This window comes from Scyliorhinus canicula, chromosome 16, assembly GCF_902713615.1.
Source record: "Scyliorhinus canicula chromosome 16, sScyCan1.1, whole genome shotgun sequence".
Classification (NCBI taxonomy): Eukaryota; Metazoa; Chordata; class Chondrichthyes; order Carcharhiniformes; family Scyliorhinidae; genus Scyliorhinus; species Scyliorhinus canicula.
The window spans coordinates 93,435,039-93,448,097 of NC_052161.1; positions in this window are offsets into that span (position 1 = coordinate 93,435,039).

Consider the following 13,059-nt stretch of genomic DNA (forward strand, 5'->3'; position numbering starts at 1 on the left):
CTGTTGACACTCTGCCGTCCACTGAAATTTGTTACGCTTCTTCAGCAAGTCCGTCAGTGGAGCAACCATACGCTAAAATTCGGCACAAATTTTCGGTAAAATCCACTCATGCCAAGAAATCGCATTATTTCCCTTCGTGTCCAGGGTATTGGAAACTCCCCAAAAACGTTTGTTTTCACATCCCGTGTGACCATTCGACCCTGTCCAATTGTATGACCAAGGAAAGTGACTTGGCTTTTCAAAATTCACTTTTGGCTAGGTTTACCACCAAACCCGCCTCCTGAAGTCGATCGAATAACTCCATCAGATGCTTCAAATGTTCTTTCCATGTCTGACTAAAAATCACCAGATCGTTGATGTATACCACATGATTGGGCAATCCTGAAACAACTTTGTTAGTTAACCATTGAAATGTGGCTGGGGCGTTTTTCATGCCAAATGGCATAACTTTGAATTGGTATAGACCATCTGGAGTCACAAAAGCTGAAATCTCCTTCGCCCTTTCAGATAAAGATACCTGCCAGTAACTTTAAGTAAATCCAGTTTGGAAATAAAAGCTGATTATTCCACCTTCTCAATGCAATCCTCCAAGCGTGGGATAGGATAAGAGTCCGTACTTGTAACTGCATTAACCTTTCTATAGTCCACACACAACCGTTGGGTACCGTCCGGTTTCAGTATCATCACTATGGGTGTGCTCCATTGCCTGCAACCCACTTCAATTGTGCCATTTTAAAGCACAATTTCTTTGTTAACCTGTGCCAATTTTAAAGGGCTAAGTCTATATGGATGTTGTTCCATTGGAACATTATTTCCCACATCTGTATCATGTAGAGCCATTTTAGTACTTCCCAACTTATCTCCACAAACTTGCTCACGTGGTATCAAGAACACTTTCAGGTCAGTTTGTTTTTCCTCTGGAAGGTAACTCAACAATTTATCCCAATTTTTAAGAACATCCTCATTATCCAATTTAGTTTGTGGAATGTCAAATTCAAAGTCATCTGGATTTGGTGCTTCACTCTGAGTTAAAATCACTAAAACCTCATCATTTTGCTCCCTTTCAAAGTACCTTTTAAGCATATTCACATGACACACTCGCTGAGTTTTCGTTCTATCTGGTGTACTTACCACATAATTCACTTTACTTAATTTCCTTCCAATCTGATAAGGTCCACAAAATCTTGCTTTTAAAGGTTCACCTACCACTGGTAACAATACTAAAACTTTATCTCCACTGGCAAAACTACGAACTTTGGTTTTCTTGTCCGCTACCCGTTTCATCACATGTTGTGCAATGTTAAATGTTGTCGAGCCAATTCACCTGCTCTATTTAATCGTTCCCTGAAATTTGACACGTAACCCAATAATATAATTTCAGACTGCTCACTCACCAATTTCTCCTTAATCAATTTAAGTGGTCCTCTTACCTCATGACCAAAAATTAGTTCGAAAGGACTGAATTTGGTTGACTCATTAGGTGCATCCCTAATTGCAAACAGTACGAATGGAATTCCTTTATCCCGATCCTCTGGATAATCTTGATAATAAGCCCCCAACATTGTCTTTAATGTCTGATGCCACCTTTCTAACGCGATTCTGGATGCTATGCAGTTGATTTAATTGTTTTATCCCTAAGATATCCATAACTTCCTTGAATAATCTTGAGGTAAAATTTGATCCTTGATCCGATTATATTTCTGTGGGTAGTCCATATCTAGTAATTAATTCAAGTAACTCCTCCGCAATCTTTCTAGCTGTAATATTGCGTACTGGAATGGCCTCTGGAAACCTATAAGACACATACATTATAGTCAAAAGATATTGATTTCCACTTTTCGTTCCAGGTCCTATGTAATCAATTAAGACCCCAGTAAATGTTCCTCAGATGCTGGAATGGGTATTAAGGGCACTTGTTTTAGCAATGCTTGAGGTTTCCCTATCACTTGACATGCGTGACATGATAGACAACATTTAACGACATCTTTATGTAGTCCAGGCCAATAAAAATGTTTTTGGATTTCCTGACACCCAAATGACCTCCCACTGGTACCTCATGTGCTACTTGCAACACCTCCTTTCTCTACCTTACCGGCAATACCACTTGATAAACTTCTGCCCACCTTTCTTCATCCTGCATATGTAAAGGCCTCCATTTTCTCATCAATAACAGTTATTACTGTAATAACATTCTGGTGTACACTCAGATTCCTCTTCCGTGTATGCTTTCTGATACATCCATTTTATTTCTATATCTTTCTGTTGCAACTCTGTCAACTTTCCTGAACTAAAAATATCTGCCTCATCCTCCACCTGTTCTTGTTCTTTTCCAATCATCTGGTCAAAAATTGTTTCTGATATTGAACTTCAACTTTGTCTTCACTCTTTGATTTCTCCTCTTGTCTTAACCTGTGACTTTGCGACCTTGCTGCGACACAATCCGGAAAAATCCCAGGATATTCGTCCTTCAACACTTCAGTTGTCTGAATTTCATTGGCTTATCAACCACTGTAGGCATCACTCCCACCTGCGATCCAGCTATATCATTACCCAAGATAAACTGTATTCCTGGACAAGATAGTTTCTCTATTACTCCTATGACCACTTCACCACTCTTCACTGGACTTTCCAACACTACTCTTCTCACCCTGAATTCCACATATTACCACCTTTTCTGGCAGTATTCCTCCCAAACTACATAACTCCTCATCTCTTACGATCAAAGATTGACTAGCTCTCGTAGCTCTTAAACTTATAACTTCTTTACCGACTTCTCTTGATACACATGAGTAAACTTTACCCACGCAAGTAAATTCTTTAAAGAGACCTGGCAACTTCTTATCAATCACCTCTTGATCAGGCTGTATCATCTTTTTCATCTCCTTCGCTTCACTTGGGCTTTCCTTTACCACTTTAACAAACCCCACTGGCTTATCCTGTGCGGGATTCTCTGATCCTGAGGCTAAGTGTTGACGCCGTCATAAATGCCGTCACGTTTCCCGATGGCATCAACATGTCCTCAGGATCAGCAATTCTGGCCCTTCAGGGAGTAGGGGACTGCACGGCACTGGAGTGACCCACACCGTTCCAGCTTCCGATCCCGGCGTCAACTGCGCGCCGCGGGGTCTGCGCATGTACAATGGCAATGGCGCCAACGTACGCATGCGCAGTGGCTCCCTTCGCTCCGGCCCCAACGCAACATTGCCGTTGCGGAAGAAAGGAGGCCTCCAGCCCAAGAGGCCGGCCCACCAATCAGTGGGCCCCCGATCGCGGGGCAGGTTACAGCGGAGGCCCCCCCCTGGGGTCTGACCCCCCCCCCCTCCTCCCCACAGGCCGCCCCCGGACCCTTCAACGCTGAGGTAGCACCGGGTAACACCAAGTTAGAACAGCGCTGGCGGGACTCGGGTTTTTTGTTACGGCCGCTCGGCCTATCCCGGGCTGAGAATCGCCGGGGGGTTCCCTGTAGAGCGGCCCCCGACCAGCGCCACACTGACCACGCCAGCGCCAATGGCGCCGATTCTCCGCTCTGTGGAGAATCACGTCCCGGTGTTGGGGCGTTGCAGCGTCGGAGCACGATTCGTGCCAGTCGTGCTGATTCTCCAGCCCAGCCCTGGGCTGAGAGCATCCCGCACCCTGTTTTACCACATCAGCCTTCCCAGTGCTTTTTTTCAACCACCAACACCGTGACTTTACATGGCCCAGTTTATCACAGTGAAAACATTTGAAACTTTTCATTTCTCTTCCACCCTCCTGGATTTCTTTTTTATTCTGAGGTATGCTCGCCTTATTATCTCCCATCAGACTACCTTTACCTTTACCACTTGAGTATCTCTCCTTTCCCCAGTTTCTATCCCTCACAGGCTGAAACTGATGTCTGAAACCAAACTTTGATTTATGAACTGATTCATAATCATCTGCCATTTCTGCTGCTAATCTCACAGGTTTAATCCTCTGCTCTTCCACATGAGTTCTCACTACATCACAAATTGAATTTTTAAACCGCTCCAAAAGTATAATTTCTCCAACAGCTTCATACGTTTTGTTTATTTTCAAAGCACTTATCCATCTATCAAAATGACTCTGTTTTATCCTTTCAAACTCCATGTACTTTTGACCAAGTTCTTTGCTTAAATTTCTAAACCTTTGTCTGTAGGCATCAGGCACTAGTGCAAATGCACCCAAGATGGATTTTTTTCACCTCCTCATACATCCAGATACCTCCTCTGAGAGTGATGCAAACACCTCACTGGCTCTACCTCCCAACATTGTTTGAATTAGTGATACCCACATAACCTGTGGCCTTTCATTTGTTTAGCTACGTTCTCAAATGAAATGAAAAAGGCTTTGACATTCTTCTCATCAAACCATGGCAATGCTTCGACATATTTAAATAGATCCACACCAAGCCTTCGACGATGCCGCTCTTTCTCTTTATCCTCATCACTATCGTCAAACTGTACATTTCTCTTGACATCCACCAATTTTAACTGACATATTTTGTGGCCATTTTCTGAAGTTCAAAGGGTAGGATTCTCCCAGCCCTGCGCTGGACCGGAGAATCCCCGCAACCACGCCATGCCACCCTGCGTCAGCATGCAATTTTCCGCGGGGCGGAGAATCGGCGCTGGCGCGTTTGGCGCGGCGCCGATTGCAGGCCACTCTACGTGGTTGGGCCTCCGATTCTCCAGCCCGGATGGGCCGAGCGGCCGCTCTAAAAAGGCAGAGTCCCGCCGGCGCCGTCCACACCTGGTCGCAGGTGGTGGGAACTCTGCGCGCAGGGTCGGGGGGGGGGGGCGGCCTGTGATGGGGGGGGGGGGGCTCCGACCCCGGGGATGCCTCCGATGGGGCCTGGCCTGCGATCGGGGCCAACAGATCGGCAGGCCGGCCTCTCGCTCCCCAGGCCTATTTTCTTACGCGCCTGCCCCTGAAGTCCCGCGCCATGTTGTGGCCCCTAAAGTCTTGCGGCACGTTAAGGGAGGCCACCACACGTGCGCGGGTTGGCGCGGCGCACAGTTTGCGCTGGAATGGGAGGCTGGAGTGGTGTGAACCGCTCCAGCACCGTGCTAGTCCCCTGTAGGCGTCGGTATTGGCACTCCCAGTGGCTGATTCACACCGTCATGAAATGCGATGACGTTTCTGGCTGCTGGACACTTTGCCGCTGAATGGGAGAATCCCGCCCAAAATCTCTCTCTTTTTCCCTTTCTTCTCCATCTTTTTCTCTCTCTTTTTGTTCTGCTAGGGCTATTCTTTCTTTGTCCCTCATTTCGTATTCAAGCTGCTTTAATTCTAATACATGTTCAAGTTGCTTGATCTGCAACTGAATTTTTTGCCAGTTCCAATGAGTCTCACTGTTTTTCAAATAATTTTAAATGCTCAGCTACTGCCGCAATTGCCTCTGCTTTTCGTATGTTGTCAGGTAATGTTAACTGCAATTTTTTTGCCAAAGCTGAAAACCTATTTTAAGTCTCTGTCTGTTAGGTACTGCGTGTGACCTTCTCCTCCCCCAAAAACTTCGGATCCTCTGAAAGAGCCAGTGTCCACAACACATTCTGTACTTAAACCGGAATACCACACTGGAAAAGCAAACATAAATATGCTCACCCCTCACTGTCTTTCGGTTCACTAAGCCAACCCAATCACGAAAGATAGACTTTTATCCTGGACGACCCCAATTTGTTATGGGCCAGGGTTGAGAGAGCACCACAGTTTATCATGGAATTCACCTGACCTACAACTGTTTATAGGTTTTGGTCATGAGGAGCATAAGGGCCTATTCTTCAGGTGTTATGCAACAGAGGCATTAAGCACTTTAAATCAAAAACAAGGTTGTTTCTACAACTTCAGTTGACATTTTATAAACACACACAATAAGCATGTTTGTGAACTACAAACATACATCAGCCCACACAGCTACAGTTCTCTCGAAGAATATACCCCTCGATAACTTCCCCTTCAAATGTCTCAATTTGATAACAACATCAGAATCACAAACAGGGCCATGATTCTCCCCTACTCGGCGGGGCGGGGGTGGGGGGGGGGGGGGGGCGTGTTGGAGTGGCGTGAATCACTCTGGTGTCGGGCTGCCCCAAAGTCTCCGCACCTTTAGGGGCCAAGCCCTCACATTGAGGGGATAGGCCCGCGCCGTAGTGGTTCCCGACCGCCGGCTGGTGTGAATGGCCTTTGGTGCCACACCAGCCGGGCCCGAAAGGACTTCGCCGGCCGGCGTAAGTCCGCGCATGCACCAGAGCGTCAGCGACTGCTGACGTCATACCGGCGCATGCGCAGGGGAGGGGGTCTCTTCCGCCTCCGCCATGGTGAAGGCCATGGCGGGGTCGGAAGAAAAAGAGTGCCCCCACGGCACAGGCCCGCCCTCCGATTGGTGGGCCCCGATCGCGGGCCAGGCCACCGTGGGGGCACCCCCCGGGGTCAGATCGCCCCCACCCCTGGACCCCGGCGCCCGCCCGCACTGCCAAACCCGCCGGTCAGGTAGGTGTTTTGATTCCCTCCGGCGGGGGAGGATTGACAGCGACGGGACTTCGGCCCATCGCAGGCCGGAGAATCGCTGCGGGGGCCCCGCCGACTGGCGTGGCGCGATTCCCGCCCCTGCCGAATCTCTGGTGGTGGAGAATTCGGGACACGGCAGGGGTCGGATTGACGCCGGCCCCGGGCAATTCTCCGACCCGGCGGGGGGTCGGAGAATCCCGCCCCAGATCCCTGTTCAAAACAAAAGTAAAAGACAGAACCACAGCCCAGCTCCGCCCACACAATGAAATCACTGAAGCTGTTGATAAAGATACATTTCTTAAAGGCACATTCCCACGGCGAGCAAATTCTGGAATATTGACTGAATGTGGGACTGGGAGAGAGGTGCTCAGTCTGGAATATTTACTGAATGTGGGATTGGGAGAGAGGAGCTCATTCTGAAATAGTGACTGAATGTGGGACTGGGAGAGAGGAGCTCAGTCTGGAATATTTACTGAATGTGGGACTGGGAGAGAGGAGCTCAGTCTGGAATATTTACTTAATGTGGGACTGGGAGGGAGGAGCTCAGTCTGGAATATTTACTGAATGTGGGATTGGGAGAGAGGAGCTCAGTCTGGAATATTTACTGAATGTGGGACTGGGCGATAGGAGCTCAGTCTGGAATATTTACTGAATGTGGGACTGGGAGGGAGGAGCTCAGTCTGGAATATTTACTGAATGTGGGACTGGGAGAGAGGAGCTCAGTCTGGAATATTTACTGAATGTGGGATTGGGAGAGAGGAGCTCATTCTGAAATAGTGACTGAATGTGGGACTGGGAGAGAGGAGCTCAGTCTGGAATATTTACTGAATGTGGGATTGGGAGAGAGGAGCTCAGTCTGAAATATTTACTGAATGTGGGATTGGGAGGGAGGAGCTCAGTCTGGAATATTTACTGAATGTGGGATTGGGAGAGAGGAGCTCATTCTGAAATAGTGACTGAATGTGGGACTGGGAGAGAGGAGCTCAGTCTGGAATATTTACTGAATGTGGGACTGGGAGAGAGGAGCTCAGTCTGGAATATTTACTGAATGTGGGATTGGGAGAGAGGAGCTCATTCTGAAATAGTGACTGAATGTGGGACTGGGAGAGAGGAGCTCAGTCTGGAATATTTACTGAATGTGGGACTGGGAGAGAGGAGCTCAGTCTGGAATATTTACTGAATGTGGGATTGGGAGGGAGGAGCTCAGTCTGGAATATTTACTGAATGTGGGATTGGGAGGGAGGAGCTCAGTCTGGAATATTTACTGAATGTGGGATTGGGAGAGAGGAGCTCAGTCTGGAATATTTACTGAATGTGGGATTGGGAGAGAGGAGCTCAGTCTGGAATATTTACTGAATGTGGGATTGGGAGAGAGGAGCTCAGTCTTGAATATTTACTGAATGTGGGACTGGGAGAGAGGAGCTCAGTCTGGAATATTTACTGAATGTGGGAATGGGAGAGAGGAGCTCAGTCTGGAATATTTACTGAATGTGGGACTGGGAGAGAGGAGCTCATTCTGAAATAGTGACTGAATGTGGGACTGGGAGAGAGGAGCTCAGTCTGGAATATTTACTGAATGTGGGACTGGGAGAGAGGAGCTCAGTCTGGAATATTTACTGAATGTGGGATTGGGAGAGAGGAGCTCATTCTGAAATAGTGACTGAATGTGGGACTGGGAGAGAGGAGCTCAGTCTGGAATATTTACTGAATGTGGGATTGGGAGGGAGGAGCTCAGTCTGGAATATTTACTGAATGTGGGATTGGGAGGGAGGAGCTCAGTCTGGAATATTTACTGAATGTGGGATTGGGAGAGAGGAGCTCAGTCTGGAATATTTACTGAATGTGGGATTGGGAGAGAGGAGCTCAGTCTGGAATATTTACTGAATGTGGAATTGGGAGAGAGGAGCTCAGTCTTGAATATTTACTGAATGTGGGACTGGGAGAGAGGAGCTCAGTCTGGAATATTTACTGAATGTGGGAATGGGAGAGAGGAGCTCAGTCTGGAATATTTACTAAATGTGGGACTGGGAGAGAGGAGCTCAGTCTGGAATATTTACTGAATGTGGGAATGGGAGAGAGGAGCTCAGTCTGGAATATTTACTGAATGTGGGATTGGGAGAGAGGAGCTCAGTCTGGAATATTTACTGAATGTGGGATTGGGAGAGAGGAGCTCATTCTGAAATAGTGACTGAATGTGGGACTGGGAGAGAGGAGCTCAGTCTGGAATATTTACTGAATGTGGGACTGGGAGAGAGGAGCTCAGTCTGGAATATTTATTGAATGTGGGATTGGGAGGGAGGAGCTCAGTCTGGAATATTTACTGAATGTGGGATTGGGAGGGAGGAGCTCAGTCTGGAATATTTACTGAATGTGGGATTGGGAGAGAGGAGCTCAGTCTGGAATATTTACTGAATGTGGGATTGGGAGAGAGGAGCTCAGTCTGGAATATTTACTGAATGTGGGATTGGGAGAGAGGAGCTCAGTCTTGAATATTTACTGAATGTGGGACTGGGAGAGAGGAGCTCAGTCTGGAATATTTACTGAATGTGGGAATGGGAGAGAGGAGCTCAGTCTGGAATATTTACTGAATGTGGGACTGGGAGAGAGGAGCTCAGTCTGGAATATTTACTGAATGTGGGAATGGGAGAGAGGAGCTCAGTCTGGAATATTTACTGAATGTGGGATTGGGAGAGAGGAGCTCAGTCTGGAATATTTACTGAATGTGGGATTGGGAGAGAGGAGCTCAGTCTGGAATATTTACTGAATGTGGGACTGGGAGAGAGGAGCTCAGTCTGGAATATTTACTGAATGTGGGAATGGGAGAGAGGAGCTCAGTCTGGAATATTTACTGAATGTGGGATTGGGAGAGAGGAGCTCAGCCTGGAATATTTACTGAATGTGGGATTGGGGGAGAGGAGCTCAGTCTGGAATATTTACTGAATGTGGGATTGGGAGAGAGGAGCTCAGTCTGGAATATTTACTGAATGTGGGACTGGGAGAGAGGAGCTCAGTCTGGAATATTTACTGAATGCAGGGCTAGTAGAGATGCCATTCTGGAGTATGTACATAATCTGCTGACTGCGAGATTCCAGATAGGGGAAGTTGTGAATCTTGTCCAAGAGTTAAAGAAGATTAAGCAAGAATTGAAAGGATGGGAAATATATTCATGCGAAAGAAAATGACACCAGGCCTGAAATCCACCTTTCTGAATGGTTCAGTAATAAACTATCAGAATACATGGCATCACTTTCACATCTTCTCCCCAAATCCCTCTCTCCGCCTCCCTATCCCCCTATGATGCATCTCTCCTTCTCATCGTGTCTTTCTCCAACTCTATTTTCTCCTCCTCTTCCAGCACCATCTGTCTCCCCCCCCCTCTCTGTTCCTGGACTTCTCCATTCTCACTCTCACACTCTCCTGTTTGGATTAATCGGCATTTTATCTGCAATGAAATGGATATTTCCGGCATTCTGATAAATTGTCCATTTTATTCGTGGTGATATTTTGTGCATAATTTCAGTGAGGCTTCGTTTGGAGAATGAGACAAAGAGCATTAAATTCTGCTGCTGGGAGCCCTCCATGGAGAGAGAGTGGCTGGTGGACACCACCACCTGGCGGTTCCACAGTACAGACTGAGAGCCCCGGATCTCTACATGTGGCACCTCCTCCGCTTCAACCGAACAGGGGGAGTTCCCGCAGCCAACCCCACTGCGGACAGTCCGCACAGTCTTCACCTCTCTCAGTCTGGGGAAGCCGGGAGGAGCGGTATGTGGGGAGCTTGGCCCGAATGACACCTTCACCATTTCAAAGTGGGCTCCAGCCAATCCCATACTTCCAGCTGGGATCATATAGCAAACATTTGCTTTACGTTCAAAGTTTGTAAAATGAGTCAGGATATTTGTGATGATCTCCCCCCCCCCCCCCCCCCCCCCCCCACATCGACACAGACACACACACAACTACACACACACCCAGACGCACACATAGACACACCCACACACTGACACACCCACATAGGCACCCAGACATACACAGACACACCCACACAATGACACACCCGCACACACACCCACACACTGACACATCCACACAGGCACTCAGACACACATACAGACACACCCACACACCCACATACTGACACACCCACAAAGGCACCCAGATACACATATAGACACACCCACACACCCACATACTGACACACCCACACAGGCACCCAGATGCACATACAGACACACCCACACACCCACATACTGACACACCCACACAGGCACCCAGATACACATACAGACACACCCACACACCCACATACTGACACATCCACACAGGTGCCCAGACATACACATATAGACACACCTACACACTGACTCACCCACACAGTCAGACACCCAGACGCACACACAGGCACATCTACGCATAGACACACCCACACAGACACACCTACACACAGACATACTACCCACACAGGCACCCAGACACACACACACAGACACACCCGCACACAGAGGAAATATCACCCACCCAGGTTGGGGCAGCCCATTGTTTCCAATCTCTTGGCTGGGTGATGTGTGAAACTGGGTGGACTAAGAACCGGACCCAGTGTAACAAAATTAACACTGACTGTGCAAAACTCCCCTGGAAATGAAACTCTGTGATGTTGGCTAGATTGTCTGCCAGCCCTTGGGGGGGGGGGTCAGGGAATGAGGGCAGAGCAACAACTGGTTGTCAGAAACATCTGAGATAGAACGGGATTTCCACCCCCCCCCCCCCACAAGAAAATGAACTCGACGAGTACAACTTTCACTGAAACACTGACTATTATTGTGTGGTTCAGAATATACAGGAGGAAAATGGGAGGAGGAGCTGGGAAGGGAAATAGGTTGGAAGATGTGTTGCGAGGCGATGCGGCGGGTGAACTCAACCTCCTGTGCGAGGATGAGCTCGATTCAAGGTGGTGCATAGGGCACACATGACTCGGGCGAAGTTGAATGGGTTCTTCCGGGGGGGGTGGGGGGGGGGGGGTGGCCAATGGGTGCGAGAAAGGTGGGCTGGAAGAAGCTAGAGATCTATTGGGAGGCGGTGTTTGGAAGGCTATCCAAGATAGTGGGGGGTGGAGGTCAAGCCAGACCCTGTGGTGGTGATTCTTGGGGTCTCAGAAGTACCGGAGCTTCTGGAGGGGAACAGGGCTGATGTTGTGGCCTTCGCCTCTCTGATTGCTCGGCTAAGCATCCTGTTCAATTGTCGGTCAGACATGGCACGGGGGGTGACGGCTTGGCTGGGGGATTTATACCACTTTCTGCGGTTGGAGAGATGACGTTTGAGTTGAGGGTGTCGGAGGTGCAGTGGAGGCTGTCCATGACGTTACTTGAGGAGTTGTTCATTGCTGGAGGAAGGGAAGGGGATCAAAGGGGGAAAAGTGTACAAACTCTGGATTGTGATTTGATTGACTGAGTATTTAGTATTTTGTTGATGTCACATGTGTTTCGAATAAAAGAACTTCAGAAAAAGAATATACAGGAGGAACAAAAGCTTATCTCCTGGTTGCAGTCATTTAAAAATGAATCTTAAAAGGACAATGCTCATGGATCCCACCCAATGAGAGAGTGTGAGGGTTAAATTAGAGACACTACTGATTCACTTCCCCTTTCTTCAGTTAAGCAGCTGTCAGGAAGCTTTTGTTTAGAGCGTGAGCCAACTAATATTCGCAGAGACAGGTATATTACAGCAGTGTCTCGGCTGAACAATTAGACCAGCAATTAAAACTAATCCTCAAACGACAGCAAGCAAAGAAAGAGCCCTGACTATCATTAAAGTCACTGCCAAGCTATTCAGCAGCTGATTAGGGAGAAAAGGCTGTTGTCTATCAAGGGTCCTGATAACACTTTGAGAAACCCAAAAAGATTAGGATATATATCTCACCACACCTTAAAGTGTTTGGTAAGATCATACTAGTAAGTGAGTAGGAATGGACAGTTGGAATGTATTGTAATTCTGAGCTGTGTCTGAACAGACAATTTCATATTTCACCGAATCTCCACAGTGCAGAAGGAGGCCATTCGGCCCATCGTGTCTGCACCAACCCACCAAAAGAGCACCAACCCAGGCCCACGCCCCCACCCTAGACCCGCAGCCCCAACTGACCTTTTGGACACTAGGATGGCCAATCCACCTAACCTGCACAACTCTGGACTGTGGAAAGATCCGGAGGAAATCCGCGCGGACACTGGGGGAGCGTGCAGACTCCACACAGGCAGTCACCCCAGGCCAGAATTGAACCCAAGTCCCTGGAGCTATGAGGCAGCAGTGCTAACCAGTGTACCGTCCTACAGTACATTCTAGACTTTGGAATGGGATAGAGACTGACCTCTGAAATCCGCCATACACTTTGTCAACAGAAACTGCCTCCTGGGAAGATCTGGGAGAAGATGAAACTGGGCCATTGAAAGAGAGATGCTGATGATTGTTTCAGGAGTACAGCCTAGATAAACTCTCATGACTCAGGACATGCTTAGTATCCAGAGCAATGTAGATACACACAAAGTTAGAGTTCCACATGAA